The sequence below is a fragment of the Rhinopithecus roxellana genome, chromosome 3 (genome assembly GCF_007565055.1).
Source record: "Rhinopithecus roxellana isolate Shanxi Qingling chromosome 3, ASM756505v1, whole genome shotgun sequence".
In the NCBI taxonomy this organism is placed as follows: domain Eukaryota; kingdom Metazoa; phylum Chordata; class Mammalia; order Primates; family Cercopithecidae; genus Rhinopithecus; species Rhinopithecus roxellana.
In genome coordinates, this window is record NC_044551.1 from 71,398,919 (window position 1) to 71,419,250 (window position 20,332).

General features: G+C 42.0%; 2 long non-coding RNA genes across 2 annotated transcripts in view; both read left to right on the forward strand.

The window, feature by feature from the left end:
* Positions 1–15,661, forward strand: part of LOC104665754 — a 114,214-nt gene extending 98,553 nt beyond the window's left edge. The window contains exon 9 of the long non-coding RNA XR_748456.2: positions 15,471–15,661. This is a non-coding gene — a long non-coding RNA (uncharacterized LOC104665754). The remainder of the gene's footprint in view (positions 1–15,470) is intronic.
* LOC115896498 lies at positions 6,847–12,033 on the forward strand. The gene is made up of 3 exons (XR_004056378.1): positions 6,847–6,933; positions 8,876–8,948; positions 11,982–12,033. It is a non-coding gene; the product is annotated as an uncharacterized LOC115896498 (long non-coding RNA).
* Positions 15,662–20,332: the final 4,671 nt, after the last annotated feature.

Genomic DNA, 20,332 nt, shown 5'->3' on the forward strand with positions numbered 1-20,332 from the left:
TATAGCATTTGTTGTTCATTTGTCAAGCTCCCATGTGTCCATATGACCTTCCCAATTTTGGTTTGGGAATCCACATAGTTCCAGAGAAGCTAGACTGAGTTAATCAGTTGATCCATACTTCTTTCTATGGAATGGTTACAGCTGAACATGTAACCTCAACTAGTTCAAGCAAGTGATTCTCAGAACCTTTGCTGGGGATGCTGGGACAATGATACCCCTTAGTCTAGGTGTGAATGATGATGCACGTATTGTCCGAAGAGTTGCTAGCAGCCATCTGTGACCAAAGGAATTACGAGATTAAGCCAATTTCACTGGCAAGTAAAGCAGAGAGACAGAAAGAAATCAGGTCTTTGGGCCACTGGATTGAGCCTCACTTGAAATATCTACAAATAGATTTTTCAGTTGCGTTGAGTCAATAATTCCTTTTATTGTTTAAGCTGAGTTGAGTTGGAGTTTCTGATATATACAACCTAAAGATTATTAATTTGGATAAGCCATGTCTTTGACTAAAAGAACCAACGTGTATGTGTTTGGTAGGCAGGGTGGGGGGGATGAGATATACACACAGAAAGAGTTCTTAATCTATTCATGATCCATTATACCTTTCTTCGGAGGACATACAGTGTATAAGATGTACTCTTAATTTGGTAGTTTAATTATAAAATAAAATAACTGCACGTGAAACTGCTAGAAAATACTTAGTGTATATATATATATAATATATATATTAGAAAATAATATATAGAAGACATCCAGTGGCTAAAAGAAATAAGGTTTTCAAAGAAGAAGAAATCAATGAAAAAGGATGAGAGGCTTCATGGAGGAGGTGAGATTTAGGCAAGAACACATAGGAGGTAGCTGGATGAAGGAGATCATCAAGCGAGCAACATGAGCCAAAAGGCTCTGGACTCTAAGACATCTTTAAAGTATTGTGATCCTCAAAGCCACAACCCCTGTCACTTTGACTTTATATAGTATTCAGCATAGCTTCTGATGATGAGATAATAATAAGCTGAAACTGACCCTCTTTACTAAGAAAACCAATATAAGTCTCTTTGGCCATGCTTTATCACTTTGCCATATGCAAAAGTCTGGGGGAAATTCAACTGTCTAGTCGCTTTGCTCTCAGTTCCCTGCAGAATTTCTGCTTCTGAGTTACAGGAAATTTCTGAAAAGCCATTTAGAGACAGATTGTAATATAATGCTCTTGAACATTTCACTCTAACAATCGATAAAGGCAGCACTCACTACAGAAATAATCAAACAGGATGGAATCTAATATGCACAAAGCTGATATTTTAACTAGACCCAAGAAGCCTTATGATTCTTTGCTCAAAGCTGTGGCCTGGTTAGTTTTCCTGCCTTTGTCTTATATTTTTATATACTTTCAAGAGCCAAGCTTTTTGAAGTAGCTTATAGTGATCTTATTCTATTTTAATTGTTCAAGGTTGCAGTGAAGGTCAAATCTACATAAAAATAAGCATGCTGGCAACCAGCAAAGAATATCGTATTCTAGGAAGAAATAAAAAGATCATCATGACCCTGGATCCCCTGCCACTCCCTCCTCACTCTCCCCTTTTGACTCTTTAAGGAAAAAGCCTGAATGCTCATGGCCAGTATGTGCCAAGCAAATCAGGACTGCTTTCTTGAAAAGATAAGCTCTTCCAGTGAAAAGACATCCTGTAACTGTACTAAATCACAATAGGGTGGGGCATGGGGGAGATAGTGGGGAAACATTATTTTCATTCTATAATGTGGATTAGGAGCAAGAAGAAAAGCGGTGTTTCCCATTCTTTCTCTTCTCACCATGATTATGTTCATCTTCTCTTTCTGGAACTATTGTCTCTGGATATGTCTCATGATCATCAGATCAACACCATCTTTGAAGGATGCTTAATGTATCTTAAGTAATAATGAGTCATAAACAACAACATCCTTTGCATAAGATATAAAAAAAAGTATTCTCTCTACCATAATTGTTTTAATCTTTTGAAAATGTGAAAGAACTTATAGTAGCTAAAGAAATAGGATTGGCTAGATGTGGTGACTCGTGCCTGTAATCTTAGCATTTTGGGAGGCTGAGGCGGGAGGATAGCTTGAGACCAGGAGTTTGAAACCAGCCTGGGCAACACAAGACCTCATCTCTATAAAAAATTAGAAAAATTAACTAAGCGTAGTGGTGCATGCCTGTAATCCCAACTACTTGGGAGGCTGAGGCAGGAGAATCCCTTGAGCTCAGGAGTTTGAGGGTGCAATAAGCCATAATGATGCCACTGCACTCCAGACTGGGCTGGGTGACAAAGAGAGACTCTGTCTCAAAAAGTTAAAAAAAAAAAGAAAAGAAATAGGATACTTCAACTATTCTATAGCACTAGAAGCACTCAGAGGATTGGTGGATAAAGGGATTTGGGGGTTGCCTTTAAGAAAAAATTGGTGTTACTATGACTTATTAAATGAATGTCATTCTTCCCCTGATGCTACTCATTCCCACCATCTACCTACTCACGTAATTATAGCATTGGAGGAGAATAGTGATTCAGATCCCTACGTATCTGAACTGGGATCAGGAAAGCTCAAAAGAGTATGATAGTGCAAGATGTATTCCTTTGGGAGTGGGTTTTAGAGAACTGTGATTTGCCCCAGCATATTAAAAGACCAGTGGCTCATCAGAAGTACTGAAGACTTTAAAGGCTCAAGAGTCATCCAGGTAAGAGACTTTTTGTAAATCCTTACCACAGTTAATCAGGAATAGAATGCAAAGAATTACTACACAGCAAAAAAAGGAAATGAACTATTGATACTCAGTACAACATTGACAAATGTCAGAATAATTATGCTCAATGACACCAGACAAGAGTATATACCGCATAATCCCATTTATATAAATTTCTTGAAAATGCAAACTAATATATAGCGACAGAATGCAGATCTATTGTTGTCTGGAGTAGGGAGCAAGTGTAGATAGGGTCAGGAGGGAGAGATTACAATGGAGCAGGAGGAGACTTTTGGGGTTGAATCATATGTTCATTATATTAATTGTGGTGATCACTTCATAAGTATATTCAAATGTCAAAACCTATCAAATTGTATACCTTAACTTTGTGCACTTTACTGTATGTCAATTGTAACTTAATAAAGAAGCTGTTTTCAAAATTCAGGAATTAAAAATAAATTATTAATAGATAACAGGGCGTGGGGAATTGACCAGGAGAGAAAAAAGGCGACTAATCGACTGTTTCTCCCAGGGTCAGTCCAGACAATTTTATGAGTGTACATTCTTTTTCAGTTTCAATTTAGTGCCTCAAAAATGAGTTATTGTCCAGGTGCTTTACTTTGTATCTCTAGAAAAGTGCTACACTTAAGCCACAACAAGTGGTTTATATTATAACCCTTTTTACTCATCTATTTTAAAATCTAAAGATATTCTCTTATTTTTACATGGATCATCATCACCTATGCCTCATCTACATATTAATAATAGCTTATTTCTTGATACTTAATGCTTTCTATTTATTGCTAGGATTTTGGTGGAAGAGATTTTCCAAGTCTTCATCCTCAAAATAATACATGTATAATAACAGTGGGAAAATAAACGAGCACTAGGACAATTGATCTGGTTTCTTTTTTTTTTTAGAGAGGGAGTCTTGCTCTGTCGCCCAGGCTGGAGGCTGGAGTGCAGTGGGGCGATCTTGGCTCACTGCAAGCTCCGCCTCCTAGGTTCACGCCATTCTCCTGCCTCAGCCTCCGGTGTTCCCTCCTGGGACTACAGGTGGCCGCCACCACACCCAGCTAATTTTTTGTATTTTTAGTAGGGACGGGGTTTCACTGTGTTAGCCAGGATGGTCTCAATCTCCTGACCTCGTGATCCATCTGTCTCGGCCACCCAAAGTGCTGGGATTACAGGAGTGAGCCACCGTGCCCTGCCCAGTTGATCTGGTTTCTTAAATAAATACTTGACAGGAAAGGAAAAGATGAATAGAAACAGACAGAAGAGGCCAGGAAGGGTGGCTCACGCCTGTAATCCCAACACTTTGGGAGGCTGAGGCAGGCAGATCATCTCAGGTCAGGAGTTCGAGACCAGCCTGGCCAACATAGTAAAACCCCGTCTCTACTAAAAATACGAAAATTAGCGGGCATGGTGGCATGCACCTGTAGTCCCAGCTACTAGGGAGGCTGAGGCAGGAGAATCGCTTGAACTCGAGAGGTGGAGGTTGCTGTGAGCCAAGATCGTGCCACTGCACCCCAGTCTGGGCAACCCAGTCTGGGCGACAGAGGGAAAAAAATAAAAAATAAAAAAACAGACAGAAGATATATTACAAGCAAATGCAATGAAAGGAGCCTGATGGGATTCTTGTTCAATCAAATCAATGGCAAACTGACTTTTTTTTAGGGACATTTAGATACAAGTGTGTGGGAGATAATATTAACGATTTTTAAGGGTGGGAAATGGCATAAGGCTACACATGAAAATATCTACAGTGCTCAGATATGTCTACTAAGAAGTATGAGGCCAGATATGACTGAGGTCTGGGCTAAAACAGTAGCTAAAAATAAATTATTTAGGCAGTTAGGGTAAGAGAGTCCTTGGTAAGGTTTCCCTTTTAACAAAAAGCAGCCCCCAAATCATTTCTTTCCTAACAAAGATCAGCCTGTAAAATCGAGCTGCAGGCATAGGTAAACCAGCTGGAAGCTTGCACGGGTGAATGCCGGCAGCTGTGCCAATAGGAAAAGACTACCTGGGGGCCAGCCATGTTCAACATGGAGATTCCCTCTTCCGTTTTCCTTGTCAACCATGAGTACAGTAAAGGAACAGGCAACATGGCGCCAGCAAGGTAGAGAACCTATCTGCATAATAAAAGATCAGGGTGGAGTGGCCAGCTTCTTCTTGTGCTACGTAAATGACACACCTGGTCCAGCCAATGTTTGGGCCCTATATAAATCAGACACCGCCTCCTCAAGCTACTCTATAAAACCCTGGACATTTCACTACGAAACCGGAAGACCCGCCCAGGAGTCCCCTTTTCTCTCTCTCCCTGCAGGAGAGAGTGCTCTTCTCTTTCCTCTTCCCTATTAAAACCTCTACCCTTAAACTCGCTTCTTGTGTTTTCGAGTCCTCGATTTCTTTGGCATGAGATGACGAACCTCAGTTATTTACCCCAGACAAGATGCCACTTCATTTCTACTTTTGTGTATATTTGAATTTTTTCATGATTAAAAAATTTAAAGACTGTTAAACTACTAGTCACATTTTAAAAGGGGGATGGACAATCTTTATTTGTCAATTAAATATTTCTAAATAAAGAAAAGGAAAAGGGGAGAGGATAAGTATGCGAGGTGATAGATGTATTAATTAACTTGGTTTAATGTTTTGCAATGTATACATATATTAAAACATCACATTGTACACCATAAATATATACAGTTTGTCAATTATACCTTAATAAAGCTGGAGGAAAATATGAAAAAATAAATTTAAAAAGGGGGAGAGGAGAGGAAATCAGTGATCACAGCAAAAAGGAAAGAATTGACCTGCAAATTAGAAGCCAGGTGAGGGAGGGGTGGAGCAAAGGGTGGGGGTAGGTGGGGGTGGGGAGTGGGGGATGTGTATGGCACTGCCTCAAGATCTGTTTCCAGAATTGAGCTAAACTGACTGAATGACCTTGGAGAAAGTCCCTTACTCATTTTAAAGTGGGGGAAAATGCCTAGCTTCCCAGGTGTATATGAGTTAATCGCCTTTTCTGCAGTCCCAATGGATGGATGGGTGGAGCTATTCAAGGGCCTCCTATCCTCCTAAGTGTCTTTAGGAGACCTGATGGTTTTATTCCCTCTGAGCTGCCACTGGATCAGATGACAGGCTGGTGGGCAGCCTCGACATTCTGCTCCTGTGCCCAGTGAGGTCTACTTTCCAGGACCATTTAATCTCAGAAACACTGCCATCTTTCCAGCTTTTGAAGCGGGAAATCCACCTGTCTGTGTTGAAGCTTTTTATTCCTTGTGGTCCCACCCCCTGGAGCACTGCAGACAAGAGCCTAAGGGACAGGAAAAAATGGAATGACCCCAATTTAACAAGCTCACCCTCTGCATTTACAGGGAAACCGTGACTTTTCTCAAGACCCACAAATTATAGGGAGGCAAAGGGTGGAAAAATCCAGAAAAAAAAGAAAAACCCAACCATACCACCCATACAGACATGCCAGATGGGAGGAAAAGATGCCTATAATTCTCATGGCTTTCAAAGGTATTTATTTAGTTCAGACGTTTATGAAGCAAACCTTGGAACTTCCAGGTATCTCTCCTAAACAAAAGAACCATGAATGTTTGCTTCTGGTCAGCATGAAAAATGGTGAAAACCAAGATGTTAGACATAGGTTCATAAGGTAGATCTTTACAGCTCAGATACAGAGCGCCGCAGGCACGTTTTCTTACCTAGCTGTCAAAGTCAGCATCAAACCCAGAGTCACCAATGACTGGGAAAATGTTCGGGAGATGCTTTTCCTACCGATGTCAAGGGCAAACTTCCTCCACAACAGCCACACACACACAAAAAGAAGTAAAGATAATTATTCAAATCATGGTGCTGCTAAGATTTTCTAACTGATCTGAGCCCCCCCAAAGAAATCCTGATTCGGACTCTCTGGATTTTACAATGTTATCAGTCGTCAACAGACTTTGCCTTCCTTGAAAGTGCTTCCAATTGTTTCAGTGGCTTAAGCGACCTAAATCAACACTGGATATAGCAAAGAAAACAAACCACTTATAAACTTTCCCATACCTGCCAAAACTGGAAAGCTATAAATAGGGGGTAGCAAACACTGTTCAAAAATATTTCTCAGGGAGCAAACAGGCGGAAAGGAGTGAATAATTTTCAAAGAAGTGAAGGATTTTTTTTTTTAAGTTCATTTTGCAACTTGGAATTTCTGCGGCCATGAGGAAGTGAGTAAAACATAACTGAACCGTGATAATATGATTCCTAATGCTATAAGAAGTTAAAATGTTGTGTTTGATTTAAGCAATCCCATTGCACACTATATTGATATAGTGTTTCATTATTCTTTGTTATTCCTCTTATTGCCTCTGAGAGAGGCAGAGCTTTTTCAGGATCATTAGCCCTTTTGCACCTTCTGGAATATAGGCTCATTTTTCCCAAGAGAAAGTTCAGTTTGTCAAGGTTATTGAACAACTGAGCCAGAGCTGAGATTCAAATCCAAAGTTCCATTTCTGTATTCAGTTGCACAACAATTTATTTAATCATGGACTTTGTTATTAAAGAATTTAACTCTACTGTTAAGTGCTCACTGTTGTTCTAAGGAACAGAAAGAAATCTTCGGAGCTGAACAATCTTAAGTTTGCATCTTGTTTCTGCCCTTGCTCATGGTGTGACCTAGAACAAGGGCTTACACTCTCCCTGCCTTGGTTATTCTGGAAGCGGCCCATGCAGCTCCCTTCTTAGAACCTTGTGATTAGTTGGTCTGGCAATGGATTCAATGATTAAAAATAAATCAATTTAGAAAAAAAGTCTGAGGGGACAAAATTGTGTCTTTAGTTTGCAGAATCCTATCACAGCATGTGATTTCCTCTTCTGTAAGTTGAAAATTAAATGAAATTGTATGCGAAATGCTTAACATAATGTTTGGCAATAGCAAGTAAGTGTTTAATAAATGCTATAGTTATTTTCTATAATAATAAACACCCTCTGATTAGAATGACAGATCAATCATTTCCTAGATTAAAATGACTTCATTTATATGTGCATATATGAATATCAAATGATAATAAATGGCATACATATGCAAATGAGATCATTCTTCTGATGGACTATTTGATCCAAGAATGTTTGTGAAGCCATGAACTTCATCTTCGTCTTCCATGGCACAGCCTTGGCAACACCACTTCAAAAGAGATTCTTTGTTCATTCCCTCAGCTAGTTTCCTTCCTTCTGTTTGTAAGATGAAGCATTCCTTTTTGGCTTCTGACCCTGTGAAGGAGAAGACCACAAAGTCAAGAGTATTTGCAGCCTAGAATTAAACACTGAGGTGGCCCTGGCCTTATATATGCAACACCTGGGCTTTGCTGAGGTAGCCAAAGGGCTTGTCACTATTTAAGATGCCCTTCAAAATCCAAAAGAAATTTAGCAGGATGAAGGACTGACAAATCCCGGCATGTTGTAGAGTTGTTTCCTTACTTTTGAAAGGCATTTTTGGAAACATGCTGTGGTGACTCACGCCTGTAATCCTGGCACTTTCGGAGGCCAAGGTGGGCGGATCATGAGGTCAAGAGATCGAGACCATCCTGGCCAACATGGTAAAACCCTGTCTCTACTAAAAATACAAAAATTAGTTGGGAATGGTGGCGTGCGCCTGTAGTCCCAGCTACTTGGGAGGCTGAGGCAGGAGAATTGCTTGAACCAGGGAGGTAGAGGTTGCAGTGAGCCAAGGTCGTGCCACTGCACTCCAGCCTGGCTACAGAGCGAGACTCCATCTCAAAAAAAAAGTATTGTATATGGTCCACCTATATGTACATGCATTAGATATGGGTGGTTTGTTTGCTTGTTTTGAGATGGAGTTTTGCTCTTATCACCCAGGCTGGAATGCAATGGCGCCATCTCTACTCACCACAACCTCTGCCTCTAGCAATTCTCCAGCCTCAGCCTCCCAAGTAGGTGGGATTACAGGCACCCACCACCACGCACAGCTAATTTTTGTATTTTTAGCAGAAATGAGGTTTCACCATGTTGGCCAGGCTGGTCTCAAATTTCTGACCTCAGGTGATCTGCCCACCTTGGCCTCCCAAAGTGCTGGGAATATAGGTGTCAGCCACCACACCCAGCCAATAGGGGTGGTTTGAATGTTGTTTTTTCATCCTTTCTTGTCTCAAGGTCTGTAAGTCCCAGAAAAGGATGGCTAGAAGGCCTTGCTGTTATTGGATGTGCTGCTCTCCAAAAGAGATGGGTAAGAAGTTGTGTTAATTTGGGACCTCTAAGGAGTAGATCCTAACATGAGATGAACCATGCAAGGACTGGATCGGGGGAGTGCCTGTGAGAGAGAGCATGTGTGGTGTCCTAGGTGGCATGGCTGGGAGAGCCATCGACTGCAGTGCAAGCTTAGCAGGGAAAGAAGATTGATGGAAGCTCCTGAGATGGCCTTGCAGCCTATAAAGACTCACTCAGACCATCAGGCGGTCCTTGAGTAAAAGTCAGCTTTCAGAAGAGGCCTATGTCAGCCAGGAACAGGCAAGCGTACCTTGTCATCCCTGCCAAGTAGAGTCATTGGCTGTGAATAGCTTCGAGAAAGTGTGAGCCTGGTGCAAACAATGAGCTGAATCTCAGATGGCATCAGCTACAGGCAGTTTTGCTCCCTTATAGTTGGTGGTCTGTGAAGTGAATTCCAATGACTGCTCCAGGAGATGGTCGCTAATTGCCCCAGAATGTCCCATGGGGATCTCAGGCAGCTGCTGTGGAAGTGAGAGGGCTGTCTGTGGAAAGCAGAGATGGATCCCTCCCCAGGTTCCCTAGACACGCACATGCTATGGACACATACACATGGGTTCATGCACATTCACACTATGGGCATATGTACCTTGAGCGCACGCACACACACACACTGTGGGAGACTACGTATTCTGAAAGACACCTTTCTACAAAATAATATGCATTAGAGAAAGTCCCCCACTTCTATGGGTATGTACTGGGAAGACACTGTCATGTTGACCTGGTTATTCACAGCTGGTTTCTATGCAGAGGGTTTGGTTTACATTTTCCCTGGCCAGGAAAAATGTTTAAGCAGTGGGGTCATTTAAGGAATTAAGGGGAAGAAAGGAGAGGAGGAAAAGGAGAGAAGAGCAGACTGAGAGGGAGCTAAGAGTTTCTGATACCCATTACACAGCTGAGAGCTCTTTCTGCCTAAAGCAGAAAGAGACCAGCAGGGCTCTGGTTGGCACAGCCTAATTACCCACACAGAGGCAGCATTGGCGGTTTGGCAGCAGGAACTTCCTGTAGTAGTGACAGTACTTAAGTTTGTGAGATGGCTCTGGGGAGCTTGGTGTGGTCTTAGTGGAGCAACTTCGTGTTGGCCCTTTTGGCCCCGGAGCCCACCTTAGTAGTTTCGCCCTCCCGGATAGGCACAGAGTGGAGTGGAAGAACACACTTTCCCCAGGGCTGGGTGCTGGCTAAACCAGGGAGCCAGGCTGAGCTGGGGAAGATCAACCCAGAGTGAAAGTAACACCACAGGGATATGTCTTGCTCTGCGCATGTTTGAGGAAAACCTTGCAATTCACTCAGCACATGTTTATAGAAACCCTACCAATCTTCATGCCAGGTTCTGCAAACACAATTCATTTTGAGCAAATATAGAGGTCATTCTTGCCCATGTGGGGATACATTTTTAGTTGGGGAGATAAGCATTAATAAATAATCCACCTAAGTGACAACAAATGACAACTACGGCAAGTGCTCTGAAGGGGATATACCCATGGTTGTCACAGAAAAAATGTAGTGGGGGAGGTTTTGTCTCTTCCAGAAAGTCAGAAAGGGGCCCCTGAGGAAGTCCTGCTAGCTGAGATCTAAAGCCTTCAACCTCCACAGAGGGGGGCAACACAGAGACAGCGCACATGCACTGGCTCTTTGGTGGGAGAAAAAACAGTACCTGCAGGACCAGAATACAAAGGGAGGGAGGCCAATAGAAGTGCCGCCCAAAAAGAGGTGCACATGCATGAAGGGCTGGATGAAGGTCTAGTGGATCATTTTAGGCTCTTCATTTTTCTCCCAGGAGCAATAGGAGGCTACTGAAGGGCTTTAAAGTAGAGAAGTAAGACAATGAGATTTGCGTTCTGGAAAAAAAAGTTGTAGCTGCAGAATGGGGCTGAATTGGGGGCAGGATGAGAATGAATGCAGGCAGAATAGGTAGGGAAAGAGATTACTGCAGCATAGACCAGGGTAGTAGAGGAGGGGATGGAGGGGAGTGGAGGAATTCAAGAGAGGATTTGGGGACTAAATAGAAATAACTTGGCAATGACTTCGATGTGGATTGAGAAAGGCCTGACTCCTAGGTTTCTGGCTTGCACATTCAGCTGGATGGGAATGTCTTCACTGACAATGGAAACACTACAGAAGGACCAGGCTTGGGGCAGAGGTGGGACAGGGTCCTTTGGGACACTGAAGAAAAAATATCAAGTAGGCATTTGTACACATGGCTCTAGTTTCTGACTACTAGGGTGAGAAGGTAGCCTCTGTTGCATTGTATTGCACCATCTTTTGCATGAGTTTGTGGGGTTGGAGAGGTGGCCTGGAGACGAGAGTCAGTGGGACCTGGGCAGGAGGGTATTTGCTGCTCTCTCCAGAGCAACTATAGCAGCTTTCTAGACCAGGTACTAGAGTTCGACTGCTCAAGAATTTTTGACACTGAATAAGCAGGGCTTGAAAGAACCCAGTTAACAAAGGATCAGACGGGACCAAGGAGAAGGCTCATGAGTCCTTGACCAAAGAAAGTTCTGAGGCCTAATATTTGTTCTTCCTACCCGAAGTTGAGTTATACACAGGGTACCACTATTGACCTTCGCTGGGATTTGCTTTCCTGGGAATCTGGAGAAGCACAGCGTGTTCCTGTGCATGAACACACTGTTATCTTTGGCTTGGTCTGAGGCTGTAGAACAGTCCAGAAGGTGCTCCTGCCACCTAGAGGACAGAAGTGGAGGTGGAGGCTGGTCTGCTGTCTCCCCCACACTTTGGGGTCACAGAGGATCCATGGGAGGAATGAAAGGAACTGGTTTCTCCAAGAAGTTGTACAAATCAATGTCAACAGGTCAAGCCAGGGTTTTGGGAAGTCGGACATGGGCACTGATACATTTCTTAAAAGCCTGAGGGACAAGCAGATCACCTTCTCCCATAGAACACCCCGGGGGTTACTATCAGAAGGGCAATAATGGGTGGATGGACCATGGGACCATCTGCTTTGTCTGTTTGCATGTATCCTTCATGTTGTTGGCAGGTGACTCACTCTTCCACCAAGGAACAAGGACAGACCTAACCCCTTAATGAGGTAAGTACCTGAGCATGGTGCCTCAGCTCCTACCTCTCCTCTTTAGGGGTCTGTCCACTTGCAAAAAGCATGTATTTTCATCTGCTCAAGAGGTTAGCAGTAAAGACTCTGCCCCTGTGGGCAAGACCTGTGTTTTCCTACTTTGCCTGTGACTGAGTGGATACATTTTATTCTGCAGCACAATTTTAGTAAGCTCATTTAGCATTCCTACTAAACCTTGCTGTCTAATATCAGCATTAAATATTAAATGTGATTTTTCAATCTCCCAATATAGGGAGATCGAAAGGAACAGGAGTGTCACTCATTGGGCTTCCGAAAGTCCCAACAAATAAAGAATACTGTCTGAAATGCAGAGCCTTGAAGATATTTGTATGGCTTTAAAATGTGACATATCCTCCCAGGTGGTTAAGAGAATTCAGCTGCTTAGAGAATTGAACTGGACCTTCTGATTGCCATATCTAATTTGTGTACGAGTATGTAGTAGATAACTTTCTCCCATCAATAAGTGTGAACTCATCACATAGCCTTTCCAATACAGGACAAACCAAGGCAAAACAAACAAAAAAACCCACAAAACTGTATTTGTGCCTTTCCCTGGACTCACAGAATTGCCATATTTTCGATTTGCCCCTCCAAATCCATTTCCACCTTTTTTAGCTGTGCCCTGAGCTGCAGGAGACTTCCTGTATGGGCTGTATCAATGGGCTTCTGTTGGTTCAGCAAGAGGAAGGCACTAGTATGCGGTCAGAGGGTGGGAAAGAGATATGTCAGTGTTTTGACTCCCCTCTTTGCTGGGATGTGGTGGTTCTATTCCTCTACTGATGGGCAAACTCCCATCAAAAGCCTCCTCTTCCACATTACAGCTTTTACTGAGTTCTGGCAACTGCCAGTTCTCTCCTTGACTCTTCAAACCTGGGGGTGGTAATGGCTGCCCACTTTCATCAGTCCCCTGGTGCCTCAGAGTCCCTTCTGATCCCATTTAGTCCTCTACAGATAGTCTCTTCTTTAATGTTCTTTGGTTACCATGCTGAATGCACTCTGTTTTCTGTTGAGACTTGAGTCAGAAATATTCACTACCAAGTGAATTAAAAGCCTTCCGAATTTCTGTCCAAATTCTTGGCTATGTTCACAAATTTCCTGCACCAGTAACTGGTGTACAGCAACCAGGTACTGTCTAGAGAAATGCATCTTTGGAATGCTCTGATCCCTACGTGCATCTCTCCATGAATAGATGTAGTTCATTGGTTGACTTCCTTGAGTCAATGGGCAGGGAGAGCATTTCAGCATTGTGAGAATCGGTGCATTAGAAACACCTGCAGCTCCCCATGACTCAGAACCCAAGGCATTCTAGAAATCTTTAATGCCTATTATATTCAGAGTCTTAAAAAGTTATTAATGTACTTTGGGAGGCCGAGGTGGGTGGATCACAAGTTTAGGAGTTCAAGACCAGCTTGGTCAATATGGTGAAACCCCATCTCTACTAAAAATACAAAAATTAGCCAGGTGTGATGGCAGGTGCCTGTAGTCCCAGCTACTCGGGAGGACTGAGGCAGGAGAGTCACTTGAACCCAGGAGGCGGAGGTTGCAGTGAGCTGAGATCGCGCCAGTGCATTCCAACCTGGGCGACAGATGAGACTCGGTGTCAAAAAAAAAAAAGAAAAAAAGAAAAGAAAAGAAAAAAAGAATTGAGGAAGAGTAACATGAAGTATGCTGAACATTTCTTTAGCAAGAATGTTAAAAAAGTAATGTTTTTATCCCCTTTTGAACCCAGCACTATATGCTATGAATCCGATTTTAGGATTCTTTACTTGATTAGAAAACATTTTACTCTTTGCTGAATGCAAAAATAAACGAAATGTTTGAGTCAGATGTGGTGTATCATTATCAGTTGTTGTCCACAGGGCACCTGATTTGCTTTCATGGTATTCGTTGAGCCTCTTAGAGTCAGGCAGGAGTGAGAACTAAAGGATCATTGTTTTTATTGGACATTTCCCTATTAGACCCCAGTGTGAAGGAGTTTGGCCTTGTGGATTCTGGGAAATTGAGAATAATGCACCTAAATACTATTTATTGTGCACATATTATGAGGCAGATGCTGTACTAGGCATTTTACATATATAACCTCCCAGTATTCCACAGTGCTGCAAAAGATTATTTTCATTTTACAAATGAAGAAACAGAGGATTCGGGAGGTGAAGGGATTTCCCCAAGGAGCTACAGCTAGTGAGTTTTGGTCAGGATTTGGCCCCAGGCTAAATACCTCTAAGCCTCTAAAACATTTATTGAATCTGCCATTTTGGTCCCTTTTTTTCTGGGCAAAGATATTTGAACTTTGTCACAAAGTGGTTATGTGATGTTGGACATGTTTTTCTACCTTTCTGGCTTTAGTTTACTCCTTTGTAAAATAAAGAGGCAGGGCTGAAAGAAATATAAGCTCTACGATTATTTGATATTAATGTTTATATAAAAACATTCCCTGATGATAACGTGTATCAGTCAGGATTTAGAAGTCTCCCAAGTTATTTCACCAGAAATAAATTTAATGCAGGGGACATTACAAAGGTAATGGGAAGGGCTGGAGGAGCAGGTGCCGGGGCATCTTCCAGGAGTGACTTCCAGAACAACCCTGCAGTTAGCAGACTGGAGTATGGGATCTCTAGACTACAGGCAGTGTGTTAAAGCAGAACGATTAAGAGCTTGAAGTCAGACAGGCCTTGAGGACAGCTCCAACTTGCCCACTGATAAGTCAGGCAATGTATATAACTTCTCTGCATCTTAATATTTCAGCTATAAAATAACAAATGTGAAAATATTTATGATAGTGATTAACAGTAGTAGGTAATCAACAGTAGTAGGTAAGTTTTGTACTTTCCCCTCCCCCAGGGACAGAGGTATGTTTATATGAGAATAGATGAAAAAATATTCAGACAGGAACAATGGGAAATAATAATAATGAAGAAGTAAGATGGGACCAGACAATAGAGGGTTTTCCTTAAAACAGAGAAAAGGGCAGGTAAACATCTTGAATTCTGTAGGCAATAGGGGTTGATGGCAGTTTTTGGATGGGGAGTAACATGAGAAACTTGGCGCTTTGGCAAGATAAATATTGCAGCCACATTCAAGAAGCAAGTTGTTCTTACAATGGTTAATATGAGATGAATGCCTTTGCCAGCCTCCTTAAAAGAATGTTCCTTCCAATTTCATGGAAAATGCCCTTTGGGAAACTACTGGAGGAGACTATAGTCCTTATTTAGTGGGAAATATTTAATTGAAACAATGCCACTCACTGTTAAGCTTGGAAGTAGATTTTATTCTCCTAGGTGCAGTATGGTGGACCTGGGACATAATCCTCATGAGTCACTGGCAGAGGGGCTGGGAAATAGAGGGGTAATGGTAAGACAGAGCTCCCTCACTCCAATGACATTGCGTACCCAACAGGTACATGCCTGGGAAGACAGCCAGGGAACAGGCAGCTACATCAACCAAGAAGGCTGACAACATGTTCCATCCCACAACTATGTGGTAATTGCAAAGATGAGAAAACAGCAGAGATCCTCCAACCAGCCCTGGAATGAGTTTAAGGGAGAGAAATCATGCAATCTCCTAGTAACATGGCATCTGTAAATTCACTTAAAGACTTCAAATGATTATAATTCAAGTGACCTTGGACACAGAAAAACAGTTTGTAATACCTTCCAACATCAAGACATTTTAGAGCTAAAATTGACTGTGAAGGGTAGTACTTGCTGAAAGTAGATGCTTAATACGTTTTGAGGGAATGGGTTTTGTGTGTATGTGTGTTTTTTTGTGTGTGTGAGACAGAGTCTTGCTCTTCCACCAGGCTGGAGTGCAATGGTGCGATCTTGGCTCACTGCAACCTCCACCTCCTGGGTTCAAGCAATTCTCCTGCCTCAGCCTCCCGAGTAGCTGGGACTACAGGCACACACTACCATGCCCAGCTAATTTTTTTGTATTTTTAGTAGAGACAGGGTTTCACCATGTTGGCCTGGATGATCTCGATCTCTTGACCTCGCGATCTGCCTGCCTTGGCCTCCCAAAGGGCTGGGATTACAGGCGTAAGCCACCATACTGGACCGGGAATAGGTCTTTTATACCAAATCCCTCATGTTTTAATAAGGTAATTAAAGCCTAGAGGGCTAAGTAATTGACCCAGTCACCAACTAGATAGTGGCAGAGGTAGAACTAGAACTCAAGTCTCCTCACTTTCAATGTAATGTTTTCTCTCTTACTCCATGTGCCATCAGGTTCCTGTTTCTGAAGGAAGTGGATGTATATGTATTGTGGTGCTGTATATGGAGAAAATGTTTAGCTAGTCTTTTTCTGAGATCAAAAGCCATCTTCCTGGGTCTCTGTGAGGTTCTTGGGACCCAGAGGTCTCTATGATAACATCCTGGAGGGGAACCCACTCCTACAATGCACCAAAGAGATCTATACCAAGAACATGGCTCTTACAGATGAGCCAAAGGCCAAGAGCTAGGGAGGGGTTAGCTCAGTGTGCATGGATTTCTTCTGAATTGTAATGGTTTTGGAAAATATTAAACATTTCTTCCACTGGCTTCCTTTGGTTTCAAAACGTGGACACTAGAGAGGCAAAGTGGAGTCATGAAATCCTCTTGGTGGTGAAATCCCCTACACAGGACACCAAGAAAGTGAGAAAGGAAGAGAGAAGAGGAGGAAGAAAGGAGAGAAGATACAAAATAAAGACAAGAGAAGGGGAAGAGTAAACAGATGGACACGTCCCTGCAGCCATCTTTTCCTGGCCACACTCTTCACCAGGAATCTGAAAGCTGGACTCGGACTGAGGAGCTCTGAAGCTGTTTTGAGTTTCTTTCCATAGTTTCTAGGCATCTAATCCATACCAAGGATTCCCATGGGGAAATTGTTATCTCTCAACTCAGTGAAGGCTATTGACAAAGGCCAGTGCTCTTTCTTCTCTGTAGGTAAACAGTGACTCACACAAGCCTGAGGGAGAAAACGCAGCATATCTTAAGAGTTAAGACCTCCCAGCTTCACACTCTGTTATAGCAGCTGCTCCATGCCAGTGGCAGCGTCTTGCCAGAGTTCATTCCCACAGTGGCAACAGATGCTTCACTAAGTGTGGTCCTTGGCTGTAGTACCAGAAGGAGGGACTCCTCTCACAGAGAGTAGAATTTCCTCCTGTGAATCATGGAGACAACTGTTTGCACTTACTTATATCCATGTCTCTTTTAGGTGTCAGGGTCTCTCAGATCTTCCAGTAGTTTCTGTGTTATTCAGTGGGAGGAAGACCTCATAGGACTCTCTCAGCACCACCACAGAGGTCAACTCCCAGCAAGTCTCTAGAACTCTTTGATCAGCAATTCCACATATTTTTATATACTCTAGAGAAAAATCTCATATGTATTCACAAAGAGGACCAGGAGGCTATTCATTGAAGCATTATTTTAATGGAAGAAACTTGAAAACAATGTAAATGTTTATCCATAGGAGATGAAATGAATAAATGTTATTGTAGTCATACAATGGAATACACGTGGTAGATAAAATGAATGAAACACAGCTCAAGTTAGCAATCCAGATGACTTTAAAAAATACAGTAATAAAAAAGAAAAGCAACATATAGCAATATACCATTTAAATAAAGTTTGTAAGGATGCAAAATAATGCCATTTATTATCTTTTGAGGGAGTGAGGAGAGATCTGAAGAAAGTGAGAAAATACGCCATGGAGATATTTGGGGGAAGAGGGCTCAAGGTAGAGGAAAAAGCAAGAGCTTAAGGCCTGAGGTGAAACCTGTTTGATGTGTTTGAGTGAGAATAAGTAGGTTGCTGTGACTGGAGAGTGGAGTATTTGGGGCATAGGGAGTATAGAAAATCAGGCCAGAGAGCTAACCAGTTTTTAGACCATGAAGAACTTTGTAGTTGCCACTGGAAAGCTTTGACCAGGGAATCTGTGGTATAAGGTTTGAAATTAAGCCCCAGTATTATGTGCTGCCTCAACATTTGGAAAAAGTAGGGCCTCAGATGGCCTAATTACAAATTCCCCTCCCAACTATGCTCCCCAAGCATACAGTCCTCTTATCAAATGAACCAGGCGCAGTTACCGCTTCTCTCTGAGAAGTGGATTTCAATTCCTTGCTAGCTTATGAAATCATTCAAACAACCAATCACATCCTCCTGTGGGAACCAGGGGGCACTACACCCTCTTGCTACTGCAGAGCCTGCCTCCCACAGCACCTGATAGTCTACTCTGTTCTCCAGTGCAAACCCTGTGTAGCCAGGTGTGGCATGCAGTGTTCTCCTCCCCTAGACTGTGAGTAGACATGACTAATCAATTGTGTCAGTCTCATCTGTCCAGTGTTGGATGCCATGTGTTTACCATTAGCCATGCCCATAACCCTAAAGCTGGAATCCCTCCCTCGCCAAGGAAGTGAATAGGAGGCAACATGAGTCACGTGATCTGATTCCTGCTTTAAATTGGGATTGCTTTAGTATGTACTATTTGTGCTTAACTATTGAGAATGAACTGTGAGGAGCTAAAACCAAAAACAGGTATGAAGTCATGAAATTATTCAGATATGACAGTGGCTTAGATGAGGGTGGAAGTAGTGGTGGAGAGATGTACTTGGCTGGATTTGAGAAGTATTGTGAAGGCAGAGACAGTGGGATTTGCTCAGAAATAGAATACGAATGGGGAAAAGAGGAATCAATGTTTTTAGCCTCATAACTGGTTGCCATTTATTCATGTGGGGAAAACAGAGAGAATGGCTGTTTTTATAATGATTCTCCCTGTCTTACACAATTTGTTGCACTAATTAAAAATACAAAGGAGAAAGTATACTTCATTTTGTGAGGCTTGTATGGTCTTCATACCAAATCCAGTACAAGAAGAAAAAACTGTTCATTGATCATTTTCACTTACCATGAAGGTGAAAACCCCAAGTGGTAGAAATGATCTACCACAATCATCAAATTTAATTTTAAGATTTTAGATGCAATTTCCTTTATAGTTAGGAATAAGACATGTATAGCTTGGTGTCATTGCCACTCCAACAAAGTACAGGAAGCCCTGATCAATGCATTAAAAACAGGAAGGAAGGAAACCAAATTGTTATTATTTACAGCTATACTACCAGATACAGATCAGATGCATGGGAAACCTGAGAAAATCAGTAAAATATTAAAATTAATAAGGGAGTTCAGCAAATTTGTTAGATTTTAAAACAATATACAAAACTCAGTGTTCCCATAAAAGAGAATAATTTAATATAAAATATAAGATACCATTCATAGTAGCAACAAAAGCTATAAAGTATGTAGACATTAACCAAAGAAAACACAGGATGTTTACAGAGACAAAATTTAAAATTATGAAAGCACATACCAGAAAACCTAAATAAATGGAACTCTAAATACCATATTAACAGCTTGCTTTAGCCTTTAGTTAATTTTTCTTAATCTCTAAATTCAGTGTAATTACAATTAAAATCCCAGAAGGATTTTTTTTTTTTTTTGAGATGGAGTCTCGCTCTGACACCCAAGCTGCAGTGCAGTGGCGCAATCTCGGCTCACTGCAAGCTCCGCCTCCCGGGTTCACGCCATTCTCCTGCCTCAGCCTCCTGAGTAGCTGGGACTACAGGCTACCGCCACCACGCCCTGCTAATTTTTTGTATTTTTAGTAGAGATGGGATTTCTCCATGTTAGCCAGGATGGTCTTGATCTCCTGACCTCGTGATCCGCCCTCCTCAGCCTCCCAAAGTGCTGGGGTTACAGGCGTGAGCCACCGTGCCCAACCCCAGAAGGATTTTTAACATGCAAAACTGATATATAGTGAAAATACAAGAAACATTTTGTTAATCAAGTTAAGTAAATATTGAAAGTGAAGTTCAAAGCAGGAATGTGGGGAGAAAAATTCACCCTATGAGGTAATCAGGCAAATTAGAAAGTCATAATTCTGCAAACCAGCAAAGTTAGGAAACAGCAAGAATAAAAATATGTGCAAAGGTATGGCAAGGCCAATCAAACGAGGAAAACCAAATGGCTAAAATTTATATGAAGAATGTTCTACCACACTGGCAATCAGATAAATACAAATGAAATAAAAAATGATACACCATTTAAAATGCAGAGATTGGTAAAAATTAGAAAGTCAGACCATAACAAGTACTTGTGAGGATATGGGGAGCTGTAATCCTCATACACGACTGGGGGAAGCTTAAAGAGGCATAGCCTTTCTAGAAAGCAACCTGGCAAAACTTGGTGAAATTGTGACTGCACACACACTGTGAGCCAACAATCCAA